Source organism: Buteo buteo, chromosome 13 (genome assembly GCF_964188355.1).
Source record: "Buteo buteo chromosome 13, bButBut1.hap1.1, whole genome shotgun sequence".
NCBI lineage: Eukaryota > Metazoa > Chordata > Aves > Accipitriformes > Accipitridae > Buteo > Buteo buteo.
The window spans coordinates 2,927,564-2,944,808 of NC_134183.1; the positions used below are offsets into that span (position 1 = coordinate 2,927,564).

Here is a 17,245-nt window from a genome sequence, read left to right on the forward strand (position 1 = left end):
GGCATCTGAGTCACCTCCATGCTTCACTAGGCCGTAATTTCTGATGTAAAACATGTTCAGTAGGTTGGGTTTAAATGGTCGCACAAATGTCTGGGCATCAGCCTGTCTTTAGATTTTGTCTTAGAAGGTTTATTTGGCTCTAATCCAGTCTTACATGAACTTTCTGCCATATAATGTGATCTGCACTTACAGTACTCGGTTGAGTTAGGGGAATACCCTGACACCCATTGAACAGACGAGAATCAAACCCTGCGGCCCAGATTTTTAGTTAAAGAACCTAACAATGCCGCTAGTCCTTTTCAAAAGGACTTTTAGGTCTACATCCCAATCATTTGAATGAACTCACTGGATTCAAAGCCAAGCAGAAATTCCACCGCTTTTACCTGCACTGTTGGCCCAAACACTTGTAAACAATCTCTTCCTTAGAAGTTGAAGTCTCATTAAATGAATTCTTCAGTGATTGCCCTGAAAGTCTGGAAATAGCCTTTCACGCTATAGTCTTCGACTTTGGAGAATGACATGAGATGCTTTATTCCTAGAAATCTGCAAGGCTTGAAGACAGGGCAAGAAAAGGCGAATGGGTCTATCCTGACGTGCCACGCTACTATAGACTGGAGTTTCCTTAGTCATTAATACTCATCGGGAAACATATCGCCAGGTGTTGCCTTTACATTGCCACTGTTGTATCAGAGACAGCAGAGGCAGAGTCACCAACCATGATGGAGTAGGACACCCAGTTGAACACGGCATCTTGGGCTTTAGCTTGCATTTGTGGTGGAGCACAGCTCGTCTGTCACTGCTACTACAGCCTGCCTGAGGCAGTGGGAATTAATTACAAAGCTTGAGAAGAAAAGTCAATAACAGAATTGAAATATTCCCATTGGTTTCTCTTGAATTGGATCTCCCAGATAATGTCTGCTGATCATAAAATATGATGCCAGGTGAGACAATATTGCTAATTAGAGGGACACTGCACCCAGTCTTCAGCCAAATCTTGTGAATCTCCATGAGGTCATGCACGAATAGGCTCCAAGGAAAAACGCAAAGTGTCAATAAGGATGACTTTCTTCAATAGATTCACCTGCGATAAGCACATTCCAGTGACTCAGTGCAGGATGAGTAGGTGCTGGAATTTTCACATCCATGTAAAAATAATGTAGTATAGAAAACCCCAGTAAATGCATACTTTTTTCCACAGCTTCTATTTAAAATTAGAGATAAGCGATAGGAAATCTGAGGCAGAAAACAAATACCCAGTATCTGTGGATATTTACTGTCATCCCAGGATGCTCTGCTCATGAGGTAATACTTTGTAGTATGGTGGGGAAAAAAACATGCACAAAATTACTTCCAGTTGGTTCTGAGGTAGGTCCTGAGTGATCAAAATCCCTGTCCTTTGAAACAAATCCAGATCACATTAGTTGCGCAGGCTGTGTTCTGATTCAGTGTGGAATTTGTTTTTCCCATCATGTGAGAGAGAAAACATCCAGTCCAAAAAGGGAGATGTCAGCCTGTATGCAAATCGACTCATCAGAGAGAAATGATGCCGCGAACATGCAAAGCAGAGAAGCGGGCTTAGCAACATGATCACTTTCTGCATTACCTTGTGGACAAAACCATCTTTGAAGCATTAATAACAAACTGAAAGCTCACTGGAAATATCTCGCTTGTTTGTTTTGGCTTCCAGAGCATTTCTATGTGTAATTACTAGCAGTTGAGAAACAGAGAGCATGAAAAAAAAATATCTTGTGGTTAGTGCACAGGGCGGTGGCTCAGGAGACCTAGGTTGATTTCTAACCTCTGTCACAGCCGTGTCGCGCAAGAAAAAGAGCCTTTAATTCATCTCCAGCTCGGATCCTTTCCTACGGCAGGGATGAAGCTGCCCTTCGCCTGCCCGATGCCCGCACTGCCCGCAGCGCAGGCAGCAACTCCTTACACAAGGTGCCTTACACAGCCAGCCCTTCGTGGCCTGCTGATGCTAATGTAATTCAAGCAGCGATAACGATGTACCTTCTTTAAGGGTCCCCAGTGCTTATATATAAGCCTCTCTTACCAGCAACATACTGCTTCAGATGGGGAAAATCCAAAGTTCCTCTGTGCAGATGCGCATTCTTTTAAGCCAGTGGATACGAATGGATTTGCGCTCCACGAGAATGAATGTCTTTATTAAGATACGTGTTTGCTGGGCAGTGACAAATCTTTCCTCCGGAACATAGTGATTAAGGTTTAATTTTATTCCGGATTATAGGCAGCTCCGTTTGCAAACCAGCCCTCATCCAAGTTTGCGCACATATTGCCTGGAAATGAACGTTACTCTCCAACTGCTTAAGCAGCTTTGGATAAGAAATGATGGTTTCAGGAAGATTAGGAGCATAAGAAAGATCTCCAGGCTAACAGGGAGTTAAGAGAAAGTGCCATCACGAGTTCAGGAAGAAATGCTGCCACCTGTGAGGGTCTGAGTTTTCCAAATCACTTGGGAGAATTGGAGAAAGTTGATGGGAAAAGGATGGATTAGTGAAGGTGATGAACTTAGAGATGGTGTGCTTGAAGACAGCCTATATATGTGTTTGTATGTGTGTGTGTATATATATATATATATGAAAATCACCACTAGGAAAATTTATAGGCTTCAGTCTGCTTAGAGAAACAAATCAGTGGTTATGGTTCTGGAGGTTTTATTATATGGCAGCAACCAGGAGCATCATGAGATGAAGCTGTAGGTGTCACCTTAAACAAGAGGGGAATAAAGTCTGTCTTGCCCAGTTGAAGAGCTGAGTAAGGAGGATGGACAGAGGGCTGGAGAAGAAGCAGGGCAGAGGGAAAGAAAGCGATGCTTGCAGGGCTGCCCAGCAGAGCTGGGATGCAAAAGTTTGCCTTGTTATCTAGTACCCTGTTCCTGCAGATCGTATCTCCTCTGGGGTTTTCTTCATAGGCACATGCCTATTCTGGCAGGTAGAGGTATTTAAATACAACATATTATTATTTGTTCTTGAACACGTATGTTCATCCCCCTCTGAGAGCGGTAGGAGGACAGTGTAGATATCCGATGAATATTTCACCCTCGCTGTAGTGACAGCTTTGATTTGTGAAACAGCTTGGAATAAAATGCTGGTAATTTTTCATGGAAAAAATAGTGGACATAATTTCCGTGTGTCGCAAAGAGAACAGCAGAGAACTGAAATGCCTGGACACACTGTTATCTGAGTGCCAAAATCCCAGATGGATATAAAAGTTAGTGTTTTTAACCCAGAGAAGTAATGTTACAATCATACCTAATTAAGTAGATTCTGCTTGTTTATTGTTTTCAAGTATCTGCAGCTCTACTCATCAATTTTTCACAGTATTTCTTGGCTGTTTTCTCACATTCAATCTCTTCTCTGGTTTGATGTTTTGTTCTCTGGAGATTTCTTTCATAAATTTTTACTGTTTCCTCGGAGAGATCTTTTTTTTCTTTTTTTTTTTTTTTTTTTTTTTCCAAATGACTGTTGTCACTGCGCTATGGTGTAGCGGGAGGAGAAAGACAGGCAGTGGAAACTCCTTTAAACTGAATGACATGGAAAAACCCCTCTGGCTCCCTGTCAGCCAAAGAAGGTCAAATGCAGTCAGAGCTACAACTCTGTCAATGGATCCTAAATCCAGTATTTAATATTGATCTCCAGCTTCATAAACACCATATTGACAATGGTGACACCGGTCCTGACATCAGCATGATGAAATACAACCAGGACATATAAAAATGACTTCATCCTGCCCGATTTGCTCACCGCAACTACTGGAACAAAACCGGGAAGGATCTTTTGTAAGTTTAGTTAGTTCGTAGTAATAATGTTTCGTTAGAGGACTCTCTAGGCTGGGGGAGTATTACTTGTTTGCCATCCAGCTGTCTATGCTACGCTGGTCAGGCATGATGCTGAGGTGAGATTGAGAGGAGGAAAGCTGGACTGCCTCAGCGGTTGGGGCAGGGGGATATTTGAAATCGGTGTTGCAGGCATTTAAAGCAGATATTGCGCTCACCTTGGCTCCCTGGCTGCGGGGAGGAGGTTTGCTGGACATGCCCTATACCAACCCGTGGCTCAGCCAAAGGACCAAAGCTGATCCTAGCTTTGGAGGAGATTTTTGGAGATTCATCTTTCTGTGACCTGTTTTAGCCCAACACTAAGCACAGGGTAATAAGAAAAGTTCCCAAACAGCAGTGTTGGTACCCTGCTGTTGCCCACACAGGGCAAGTCAGACTTAGAGATGTCCAAGGCACTGAGCACATCCCCCTGCAGAATAACGGACCTGGGGTCTGCTGCCATTGCCACCGTTGTTGGTGCTGAGCCTGGGGATGTCCTTTCTGAATTTAATTAAAATCTAGAAGCAGTGCCACTAAATCATATGAAGACCAACTGGAACATTTTTCCAATGAGAGTGTTCGAAGTGACTATGGTATTTAGGGAAATGGTTATGAGCTGATAAAAATTCACATGGTAACTATGTTTTAATAAAATGAAGGGGGAAGGAAGAGAACAATTCAGATTTTCTCCTGAAATTTTTACAAGATTACTTTTCACATACCTCAATTATCTCCACCTTCATTTTATATATGAAAATCAGTGCCTACAGAATGAGTCAATAAAAGCCAATAAAATGAGAACAGTGTGAGACAGATCTTTGGATTGTATAAATAAAGCATGGCTGAGGTGACATCATTGGGGCAACAGTGATTTATACCAGCTGAGGATCTGGCCCATAAACTGGGTATAACTCTTTCCATGCTGTGATTTATGTTCTCCAGTTATTGACTGCTTGGAAATAAGTCCTCTGTTATAAACAATCTGGGAAGCAAAGAAGGCAGTTGTGTCTTAATGAGACCATGGTTCAAAGCAGTGCCCTGTTACATTGACCCTTCTATAGATCAGAAAGTCTCCTTGATTTAATTACCTTACAGAACTCTAGACTAGACAGCTCCAAAACTCATTTATGCCCCGATGTTTGGGTTTGGTTTTTTTTTGGTTTTTTTTTTTTTTTTTTTGGTGCACTTTATAGTGATTTACAGTTTAGCCAAGGGACTCTTCAGGCAACCGATGAGAATTGTTTAGAGGGGTTTGCAGTTTGTATGCAATTACATTTTCCTTAAGAAAAAAAAAAGCCCATTTTGAGACTATAAAGGTCTCGTCTCCTTTCCCAAGCACAAAGAATAAGCAGTTCCGCCTTTTAAGTCTAAAGGACCAAAATCTTCAAGGATAGAATTAGGGGAATTTAAATTAAAGGCAAGACACTGCACATGTCAGGAACATTCCCATTTGAAAGTTAACGATTCAGCCTTGCACGTAGTTTTCAGCAGATATTACAGGATTGTTCCACCAGGATTATCTCATCTTCAAGGAGATGTTGGGTTGGTTTTTTTTTTCCCCTTCAAATCTGTGGTATAAAGCAGTGGAAATAATACGATGTTCCCTTCCATTCACAAATGACTATTCTCTTCTGTCTCAGGATGTCTCACACTCTCTAATTAGGTAAGGCTTAAAACACCTCCAAAAATTAATGAAACACCCAACTATTACATCTTAATTTCTTCTGGAGGGATACTGCACTGCAACCAAATGTGCAGCAAACAGCCTTGGCTCTTCTGATGCTTCCTCGGTGCCGCAGCCCGTGGGATTTTGTCTCACCACTGGCAGGGAGGGATGCTCGGAGCCACCACAATCCAAACGGAGAGTAACCCAGCCCGGGGACCACTGCCAACGACCGTGGGGTCACCCAGCCCCCCCGTGCCCAGAGGTGGATGATGGCCACTGAACCAGCATGGAAGTTGTCTTTGTGCTATCAAAAGTCTTTGGAAAAAAAAAAATCTCCTCATGAAGCTTTTTCCTCGTCTCTGTGGATTCAAAGACTTTTGTGTTATAGTTGCCAACAGCGCCTGCATGATTTAAAAGCTGAACTCCCATTGCATTTTCATAATTTACACTTGGTTCTTTCTGACTGAAAGACACAATTCCCACTCACCTTTCCTCGAAACTCCCTTCTGCACATCACCTACCCTGATTTAGGATCTGCTTTTCCCTTTTCACTAAATCTTCCTCTCCCAGTGCCTATTCCTTGGCATTTTCCATCTCTTTCCTTTCTCTGACCACAGAGAGTTGGAGTTTCAGCCTTTAATGCCATGGTCTGACCTTGGAACAACCTCTAGTGTCTGTCTCAGTCCCAGGGGAGTTAGAAGTCAGAGCCTGATAGAGAAATAAGTCGGGTCCTTTTGCCCTGGACATGAGCACACTACCTGTGCTCAGCAAAGCACCGTGCCAGGTGTCATATTTATGTATGGTCATTAATTAGCTCATGCCATTAATTATCACTAATGTTCAAAATGTAGCAGAATTTTTAACAGAAATCATCCCCTCTGTTGGCATATTTATACCCTGTAAATATACTTTTTTCGTTATTTTCAAGTTCCTTAAGCAGAAACATAGACTCCCTCAGGAATGAAGTCTCTTGGGCAAAGTTATAGTATATATTAAGAGAGGAACTTTAACCCATGCTGTAAACCACATATTAATATTTAATAAGCCCCTGCCTTCTTTCAACACAAATAAAACCTTATTGCTCTCTGAGCTGAAATATGTTTAAATGGAACAATGATTTATATTTTTCCAAAACAAACAGTCTTCAAGTGAAGTCCTTCTGAAATTATTTGAAAGCTGTTTCTGAGTTGGATGGGTGCCTAAAAATAATGTTGCAGATTGTTAAGATCTGACAATACCAATAATCATGCTGCTATAATTCAGCTTAAGCACCCTACCTTCCTCTGGGTATCAGGACTCCCTGTTTCTCCTTGACATCTAGGGCATTTTAATGCATTCTAGCTGAACATTTAAACCTACAATCATAAGCTCCTCTGGAAAATATAGTCTTGTATTTTTAGGACTGGAAAAGGACGTAGGGAACTTGTTTCTCCCTATTAAAATGATAATAAGTGTCTCTACTAATAGGAGAGGGGAAAAAAAAAGAGAATAACGTGACAGTTTTAACGATCCCGCTCCATCATAAAACGAATATGTTAATAGGGAAATACAATCATCAAAATGCAGAGCTGCTCTGACATCTGGACTGAATTAGAGGCACTGGAAGGCGAGCCCGCGCGGCGCTGCCGTGATGCTGCTGTGCCCCGGCAGGTGGATGCGAGGCCCCACACGGAGCAAACTTACGTTGCTTTAATGCTCCTCCAACTTGGAAGAGCTGGTCCTGGTCCCCTCTTAGACCGGGGATGCTTCTGAATCAGCCCTTAGCGAGATCCATGACCGGCATCGGTGCCCGCTGCGGCAGAACGGGTTTCCTCGGGGAAGGTTTTGCAGCCTGCAGTTAAAAGAAGGGATGGACTTCTGAATCGCAGCGTTGATGCGATAAAACATTTCCTGCATTCTTCATGGGTTTTCTTTGCTTCGTTCAGGGCAAGAAAAGGAGAGAAGGGAAAACAAACGTGGTTTAAAGCCCAGCGGCACGCTGCTCAGCCCTGGCATAAGCAAGAACAACCTTTAGGCTGCTAACACACTCGCTGGGTTTCCAAAGAGCTGTTTCGCTAGTCACGAGCCAGATTTCAGGAACACTCTCTGGCCCTGTGTGCTGAAAATTCCTGCCAGGTTCACGTCCAAATCCCAGCGCTGGATTGCTGCTGCATCGCATGGCACAGATGGGTCTGCTGGAGTCACCAGGGAGCCAAACACCTGCAGGACACAGAGCTTGCTTAGCTCAGACCTTCTATAGCACTTACCAGTGTGGTGCTGGTAATGATAATAAAAGGACCTGGATCCTTAGAAGGTTTAAATGGGTGATGTTTAACTCAAGGCAATGCAGCTACACTGCTTCACCCCACTGAGGGTCTGGCACCCGGCGAACCATTAGCAACACAGCCCCCAGAGGATAAAGTACAAACGGCAAACAGCTCTGTGTGAAAAGAAAAACGACATCTATAACAACATACCGAAGCCCTCCCACGTATCAAACCGCTGAAATGGCTGCAAGCAAATCCTGTGCATTATCTAGCAAAACATGATTAAAATTATGCCTGTAAGCTCCTTAAGGAGGCAGATATGGTACCTAGGGAAGTTATACATACTTCAGGGGTTCCCTGACTCTCTGCAGCCACATTTGCAGGTTTCTTTCAGAGGTTACTGGAATGGGGTGTCCTGGGGTTTGCACCTCTCCTGGCTGGGTGCTGCAGACCTGCCCCTGCCACATCGCCCCGGGCAGGCAGGGTGAGGGGTCCCGCCACTTCCCACCCGATGCTAAGATTGGGTGCCATACTGGCAAGACTGCAAAAGCCAATCCAGTCTGCTTTTTTATACCACAAACAGGACGAGGAGAACAAAAATGGTGGTGATGTACGCTATTGACAATGTGTCTGGGCTTTTGACTAATAGTAAATCAACATGAGACAGTGGAGTTTCAGAAAGTGAGATTGGTTTCGGTGTTATTTCAGTAATCTGGTGCTTCTTTAAACATTAACCAAGCCCTACTGCATAAAACCAGAGACACTAAGGGGAGAAAGCACTTCTTGCAGGACATCCCTTCCCCTCAATTTTTTGCTTGATATTTTTAAGTGCTCTCCTTAGCCCAGTTTTCAGTGCTCCCAAGTGATGGGGACTTCTATCCAGGCAGCAGCTGAGCAGTCCTGTTTATTTATAAGAATCAGCCAGAGCCACACAAAAGGTTATGGCTACAGGCCAAATGTCTTTGACATCATAGCCTGTCATTAATGGCATAAATCCTCTGTGATTTCATTTCCCAGTCAGCTAACCAGCATCTATCACAGATTATTTTAAAGGAAAAAATGTCTAAACATTTACCTTCAAACCCCAAACAGATCATATCATTCTCTTTTGCCGTCCCAATATTAAATATATTCTCTTGCATATGGCATTTTTATTACAGGTTGCGACCAGTCACGGAGCTTGTTTCAGAAAGAGATATGTACAAAGAGAAGTTTTCTTATTGTTCCCTAAGGGGAAAAACAAAAACGGCATTTCATTTAACAAAACCTTTACCAACCACATTACTTTGCTGGTTTAATGTATTTTTGTTCCCCTGCTTCTGCACAAGATCTCTATCGGGTCATTCATTTTGAGGGAGAGAAAAATTGAAAAGGTTGCTTTCTGTGCTACAGCTTCTTAAATGTGAGAACATTTAATGTGGACAGGCCAGAACAGTTTTCCTTCCGACCATGCCTGTCCCTTCTTTTGCATAAAATGATCGTGGTTATGTGCAAAACATTAGCAAATGACTCAGAGCATGAAAGGACCGCATATGCACGTAATGCCTGAATATTTTAATTTCAAACACCTTGGTATTTTAAGTCTTACTGACCTTGGTATATTTGCTGGTGGACAATACACTGCTTGATAATAAACCTTAATATTCCACCAGTCGTTGCTGGTTACATTAGGTTGGGCCTAAGAAGCACAAGAAAAGTTTTCCAAACCAGGGCTGGTACTGAAGCTGCAGGGGTGAACTGGGAATTCTTCTGCACTTATGTGCAAAAGCAGATAGTCAGAGAGTCAGTTTTGATCCAACTTTTTTGCATATAAGCCTGAAATTGCAGAAATTAGTCCAGATTACACTGTTTGAGAGCAAAAGAACCTGACGGGGCTGCCTCCAGAAGAAAACGTCCATAATGTAAATGTACAGCACTCGCTTATCAGCTCTCATCTCGAAAGCGCCCTGTAAGGAGAAGTTAATTATAGGCAATTACAGATGCATTCTGAGATCCAAACGAATTCAAAGGAAGACAACTTAGGATCAGATCAAGTCCATTTCACATCTGCTGCACAAAGGGCAGAATTACACAGGCAATTTGGTACGTGGACGGTAGCAGTTAGGCAGAGGCAGCGAGCGTGAGCCTCCTGATGCCAGTGCAAACTCCCGGAGGCTGTGTTTTTGCGGTCCCTGATGCCTGTAGGTCACAGGGGAAGGGAACATCACACGGAGAACCCTGCGGCCAGCAGCGTGCCAAGGGCCCAGGGCGATGTAGCCAGGAGGCTGCCCCAGCCCGAGATGGTCCACGTGAATTTTCCCAAGGCGGAAAATAATAACGTAGGGGCACACGAGCAAGACTGGCCAAGCAAACACAGTCTGCCCGCTCTCTCTGGCCACCCTGCAGTGTTCGGAAGAGAAAGGACAGAACTGGAGCTGGACGTTACGGCACGAACCCAGAGTTCCCATTTGAGCCATCGCTCTTGCCTTCATCCCACGTTAACCCTGTACCCAAAAAGCCCTCACCACCAACAAGGAATAACAAAAGGACCTCACGCATACCTTAGCAAATATAAATTAGATGTTTCCTTTTTTTGAGCTGTCTGGAATCTCAGGAGGCACCCGCAAGCAAACGCTACCCAGACGTGCAGACAGCACGGATGTGTCAGAGCACTCATGTGAGAGCCAAAGTTAAAATATGCCTGCAAAGCACCAGTAGCTCCATTCTTATGACTAACGCATCCCAAAGGTGCCATAACATGCACTGATGCAATGAATTCTGGGGCGCTGGAAGGAGTACAGTGAGAGGAGGAGCTGGAGAGGAGAGTTTCTTAGGAAAGCCAGCAAGTTATTTTTCCACAATTTATCATACTACTTTTACACTGTGAGTTAGCCTTTTCCTCCAACTGCAGAGATGAAAAGTCACACAACTCCAGCATGAATTGAGCCAGCCAAGAAAAAGAAAGGCAGCTTTCTCTGCTCCCCGGGGCATATATTATACCTATTTGTTAACATTTTTTGATATGTGGAGGAGACAAACTTCAAGGAAGGAATGTGGACATCTCCTATCTGAAACAAAATCTACCATGTTGGAACGGGCTGAACATGTTTCGTTAGGAAGATGTGTTAGGGGCAGTAATACATTTGAGCGGTACGCTTATATTTTTCAGCACAAATAATAGAGCGCGGTGCTGCCCTTGTGAATAACAGTCACACGATGGACTTTTACAGCGCTGGTGGAAATACTAAAAGGCACATCTGCAGCCTGGCAGAAGAGTAAGATGTGTGCCTGAGCAGAGCAGGAGGAACGTCAGCAGCGAAGCAGCCCCCAACCGCTGCGGTCGCAGAAGCTCCCAGGGTTTACATGCTCGTATGGATGACGAGCTGAGTGTCAGCAAGACTCCACGAGCCTTTAGAGTAGATAAAGTTACCTGTAAACGGGTTGGGAAGCTTCCTCCTGAACCGCCATCGGCAGCAACCGTCAGCAATCTTTCCAGGGACATGGAAATATCCACGTGGAAGGAAACCTGTGAGATTTGAAGTGGGTGGCGTGAGGCTTTCAAGCAATACATAATTAATGGTATCTCAAATACATGCAAATAATTTACATGTGTAAAAAAAATCTCCAAGTCTGAAAACCCAGACTAAGAAAGACTGCGACTGTTTAATCATTTACTGTAATAGCAGTATTGTCATTAAAAAGGCGCCACGATGCGATTCTTGCAGCAGATGAAAAGGAGGGACAATACATGCAGATGCTACTCACATTTTCTCTTCCTGCACTCCCAGTGGTTTAATTTATATCTGATGAGACTACAGTTTTAAGAAGGAGAATGGCACATTAGTCTCACTGGTAATACCGCTCAGGATGAAAGCACTCTCATTATTCGCACTGAAAGATCCAGATTTGCTTAAACAAGAACTGTCACAACATGCTGAGGTCCAGGGATTCCTAAGGGAGCTAGTCTGACATATTTGAAGCTGATTTGCATTAATTTATGAATATTACATAGTCTGTTTGTCCAATGGTTCTAAAGATGTTTAGTCAATGCATACCTTGAGTTAATTCAATAGAAAAACTGTCAGATAATATGCCAAGGGACAGGCACAGCAATTCTAGCAACCCCTCCTCATTAAACACTGGGTGTAAAGAACTGCAGAAGTATTTCATCGCAGGAGTTAATGAGCTATAAATATTGAAATTACTGAGATGCTCCAACTACATTAAAATGTTGCAACTATAAAGGTAAATACCAAATCCGCAAGGGTCCTTGAGATCAAAGCCTGGCGAAGAGTGTCACTGGGAGGAGAGAGAAAAGAAGGGGGAAAGAAGGAGAAGGGCAGAAATAAACTCTTGGGCCTGCTGGGAGACAGCTTGGAAAACTTGAGATAACGACTCTAATACAGCTGCAGCACTGGCTCTAATTAGGATAAATCAGGGCTTCCCTAATTGCTTTTAATCCCCTTGGCTTCTCTGAAAACAGGAGTGACCATGCACAAGGCATGCAGCCCTGTGCCGGAACGCGTGGCACACGGAGGAGAGCACCGTGTCGGGGGTCTGCAGCCTCCTTCCCCCGCTGGTGCTCTCGGAGGCAATTTCCCATACGGGATCAGATTTGCAGGTTGGCCAGATACAGAGGGATGGAGGGAGGCCAAGGGCACCGTGATCTGCAAGAGCATCTGTCTCCATCAGCACGTTGCCTTTGCAAAGCAAGATGCAGGTGGCATTATGCGCTTCCTCAGCTGAATTAATAGCTTTCCTTTTCCAGATGTTGCTGTTACAACCATCCCAAACCCCTGCAGATAGGTGTCCTTCAGGTGGAGCTACTGAGTGTGCTATAAAGAGCAGATGGAGCATTTTTGCACTCTAGTTGCTTTGAAATGCAGCATGTGCATTTGAGCTGCTCCATACCTTTATTTGCTCTATTTTCCTTTAAAGTTGTTTGGTTTGTTTTTTTTTCCTTCAGTTAGCTGCTGGGCTTCTTTTTAGAGGGTGGATATCTCTTGCCAAACTCTCTTTCAGAAGGAAGAATGGAATTCCCTCTGTTTCCATCTGTAGATCACAGAGGTATCCTGAGTCAACTGCAGACAGCCAAAGCTCTCTTGCCTAAGGTGTAAACAGAGAAAATACCAACTTTTGATCTGCTTCTACCTTTCCAGCAAAAGTGAAGTCAGTACAAGTATCAACATGGGAAAATGAAAAAACAATTTGCTGGTCTGTCTTGCATTCTCTGTGTGCATGCAAAGGACTCGCACAGAACTACAGGGGTAAAGATGGAAATGCTTTGGTTAAAGGTAGACATTCATCCTTCCTGGGAGCTAGGAGCCACCACACCATTTAAGAATATTAAAAGACTTCAAAAACAGAGCTAAAATGGTATTATTTCTCTGGGTAATCTCTCTGCCCCAGGGCGAGATTCATCCCTGTTCATAAACACCCTGTGCTATTAAACTACCAAAATCTATCCTTTCCTGTTACCAGCCTATTATATATCAATTAAATGAAACTCCTATAATGATTTCAGTGGAAGCAGTATCTTGGAGTTTATTAGTCTTGGGCAACCCTAGCAGCCAGATCTTTCTCGAAGCCTAATAATCAAGAAATTTCTTACGTAGTGACGTCAAAGTGCTCTGGTTTGGTTGGTTCTTTATTTATAGCTGAGTGTCGGATTTTGCAGGCTGGAGCAGCGGGTTCCCATGGCAGTGGTAGGAGGCTTGGGGAGCACAGCGGCTGTGTCCCTGCTGCTTGTGGACTCCCAGCCTGGATGAAACACAGGCGCAGCCAGGAGGCACCTTGCATGCCATGTAATGCAAAATAATTAATGAGTTAATTTGCATATCAAATACAGTTTATGCACAGCAAGATATTTTGCCTTAAAAAAAAAAAAGTTAGTAAAATATCAATCCTGGAGAGCAAGAGCCTATGGTTTCCTCCCTGCTGCAGCAGGGAAGGTCTCCCCAAGGAGCCAACGTGCCTCTTGCAGCAGGAGGGAACAGGGTTTACCTGTGGGGATCCTTCCCCGGCTGCCTGGTTACGAGGAATAACCAGAATAAGGCTAAGTTGGGGGATCTGAGAGCTAATACTTGGGTTTGACCTTGGTTCCTGAGTTACCTTGAACTCTGCTGTAGTTGGGAGGTGGAAAGAGGAGGGTATCCATCAGGCACAGGAGATCTGTGCTGCGGCTCGTGACTCCCCTTTGCACAGCTTCCCAGCCAGAGTGATTCAGTAGGTATTTCACAGTTTAATGTATATGTCATTTGCACGAGTCTCAATGTAGATTTTTTTTAATAAAACCTGTTTCCAGTATCTCTGGGTTGAAATCCAAGCCAGTAAGGAAAGAAAAGACAAGAGCCGGTTTTTTGTTTTTTTTTTTTAGAGAATAATATAAAATGTATATATTGCTGAAACAGGTGTGTTTGTAGCCCCTTCCTGTCCTGCCCACCCAAAACTATAATATGCATTGGCTTGCGTGTAACAACCTGGATTTGCACACTCAAACAAGCTGTAAATGTTGGTGCTAGATTAAAGACTGTACTTCAGAGAAAACTTTGGAAGGAGAAAAAAAAAGATACTTTCAAGACTCATATTTCATTTTTATATTCTTGAACTTCCTATAATTTCATTGCTTTCCCTTTTCTGTCCTGTCCCCAGACACCGACAAACCAGCGGAAACATCTCCGCGATCTGCAAGAGAGGACAAAGCAAAGGCAATGCGTCAAGCTAAAAAGAGGGAAAGGCTTCAGGTGGCCACGAGGGTTATAAAATGATGTTAACACCTTACAAAATAAAGTCTACCCGAGGCACAAGATAAATGGAAGGATTTAGCTGTGGAGTTCGGTTCCATCTGGAGAACTGCCAAAAGCACGGAGCAGCCTGCTGTGGGTCTCGGTGCGATGCGGTAGCCGGTGTTACCGTGTTTGCCTCTGAGGTTCATGCTGGACGTGATACGAACAGTTCATGCGATGTTGCTGGTGCTCCCCTGGCAGCGTCTGGTCCTGGAACAGTGTTCCTTCCCTTTCTCCTAATAGAAAAAAAAATACAGGATTGCCACAAGCGGTGACGTACTGCTGTCGCTTCCCATCTCTCAGCGGCCGTTGTTCCCATGTAGCTGCTCAATTCCCAAAGACCTCTTCCTGTTCCCTCACCTGAAACTCTGAAATTTTCAATCTCAGCCTCCACCAAGTGACTCCACAATCATTCAGTTGGTTTTACTCATCCTCTAATTTCCGTGAAATGCCATTGGAGTTGTAGTGGGGTAATGATCAGAGTTTGGCTTTGCTTGGCGGGTTAGGGAGTGCTGCAGGCTTCCTACTTCTTTTTGGCTTCCCCCGTGAGGACGTATGGCTTTTGTGTTTGCCTATTTTGATTTCCACTACGACTTCTGAGATATGTACGGGTCTAAAGATTGCCAATTCATTGAATTTAGACATAAGTTTGCAAGCACTTCCAGATTCTGCCTACCTGGAAGCCAATGGGGGATGTGTTATCTGAGTACAGGTGAAACAGCCCAATACTGGACACCAAAGAGCAAACGGAGAGAGAAGCAAAAACCAGTCTGAAAAATTCTACTTTGCAAACTCCCCCTCCCACCCCATTCTATCTCCTACAGATTTACCAAAGTATGACTCCTTACGCTGCTGCCCTGAGGGGTGCAAGAAGCTGTGGGGAGCCTGTACGTGCACTGACCCCCCCCAAAAAAGGCTGATAGCCCCTTCCTCAAAGAGCTGACAAGCCCATTGCACCAGGACACGTGACCTAATCCAGACAAGGCAGGTGTCGACTCCCAGAGTGCACGTCTCATCCAAAACCTTCCCCGCAAGGTGATCTCCACCTGCCAAGAATCCAGAACCATGAAACAGGCTCCCCTGAAGTCACCAGTTTAGTTTAAACATTTTGAAAGAATGGCCATTTCTTTAAACATTATTACACATTTTTGCACAGCAACAAAACCAGCAGTCAGCATGCGCTTGGCACGTCAAAGCAGCCAGCAAGCACTGCTAGTTTGATGAGAAAACTGGGGAAAAAGGCAACAGTTGGTTCATGCAGCTTTCTCTAACGCACCTTCCCGTATCCTGCTGCTTCTGGGATGCCAACACCCGCGCTCTTACATCTTCTGTGGCATTTTACTCATGCCGCCCAGATTCAGATAGCAGCCGCTTGCAGGCTTCATGCTTCCTAGATGCATCCAGGGAAGGAGAAGAGTTTAGCTAGTACCTTGCTAGCTCCCAGAATATGCTGTCAATTGTTCTGTTGCTATATTTATGCTGACTCCACCTGCACAGACCAGTGGCCGGCAAGAGAAGGGAAAGGCACTGACAGGAGAGGGTGCTAACGATTTAGGGAACGGGAGCGAGACAGGCAGATTATGCAGATAGTGGCCGCCGACCCGCTGCCCCTGCAGCAAACATCAAAGCCAGGGTCAGATCAGCGAGCGGCTCTCCCAGAGGATGCTTTTCAGTAGGGAGAATAAGCAGATCGAGGCTGTGACAGCTAATCTGTATCTCTAAATCCATCCCTGTAATTATGACTATAAGCTTTCCAAGAGACCGTTAGATTTGAAAAGCAAATTTGAATTTATAAATGGAGTCCTTCCAAAGAGGGTCTGGCTCCACCCGAGGCATCATTTAATAGCTTTACCCACTGGTAAAGTTTGAAAGATCAGCGGAGGGGTCAAAACTGCATCGAAATGCTTGCCGGCCGTCCTCGGCCGTTGCAGCGTGTTTGATTCCAGTGAGATCAGCAGTTTTGAGCTGAGTCACAGTTGTGCAGCCTCAATATCTGCCCTGGAGGCCACACACAAACAGCGGGAAAGGAGCTTTCCAACGCAGACAAATAAGGGCACGGAGTCTCTTTTCGGTTACTCAAGGCCCGTCCCCGTTACGTTTCCCCGTCCCGTTCCACAAAACCCCAGCTCCACGCTTGTGACAGCAGGCTCAGCACTCCAGACCAGCGAGGCATGTATGAAGATTACAGTGAGCGTGTTTGGAACTGAGCTGAGGAGCATCATTTCGATAAGGGGATGTTCCAGGCAGACATGAAACGTGGGGATTTGAAGATGAGTTTCCTGCTTAATTTTTTAATCCCTTTCCAAACCTTTCAATGCGCTTGCTTATGCTCTGTGTTTTCATTTCCTCCCCTCACTCCCTCCCCGCCCCCTTCCCCTGCTTTGTAGTTTATGCAGACTTTGAGCTTTTTTTTCCATTTCATACAACTTGTAGCTAATGATGGGGAGCTCTGCAGTTCCAGGTATGACCTTAAGAAAGTCCCTCAGTCTCTCTGGGGCAGATCTTCCTTTGGTGCAAGGTGCCTTACCTCCCACCATGTCTGTGTTCTCATCTGGGAAATAATGATGGTATCGCCTTTCCTCCTGCCTTTTGTCAAGGGAGAGAACGACCTGTCTCTTCCCAAAGTGCTTCAGACAACGACTGTGCTCAGACAGCCATAAACACACCTATATAATAACCTCCAGATCCATCTCCCCAGTTCATTTACATACATGGTGCACACATCGCTTCATTC

General features: G+C 44.5%; 2 long non-coding RNA genes across 2 annotated transcripts in view; one reads left to right on the forward strand and one right to left on the reverse strand.

The window, feature by feature from the left end:
* LOC142038650 (uncharacterized) overlaps positions 1-14,458 on the forward strand; it is a 145,050-nt gene extending 130,592 nt beyond the window's left edge. Inside the window, exon 3 of the long non-coding RNA XR_012652619.1 lies at positions 14,378-14,458. This is a non-coding gene — a long non-coding RNA (uncharacterized LOC142038650). The remainder of the gene's footprint in view (positions 1-14,377) is intronic.
* On the reverse strand, positions 5,399-11,453 carry LOC142038651 (uncharacterized). The gene is made up of 4 exons (XR_012652620.1): positions 11,157-11,453; positions 9,340-9,693; positions 8,823-8,974; positions 5,399-7,700 (listed from the first exon to the last, which is right to left on the reverse strand). It is a non-coding gene; the product is annotated as an uncharacterized LOC142038651 (long non-coding RNA).
* Positions 14,459-17,245: the final 2,787 nt, after the last annotated feature.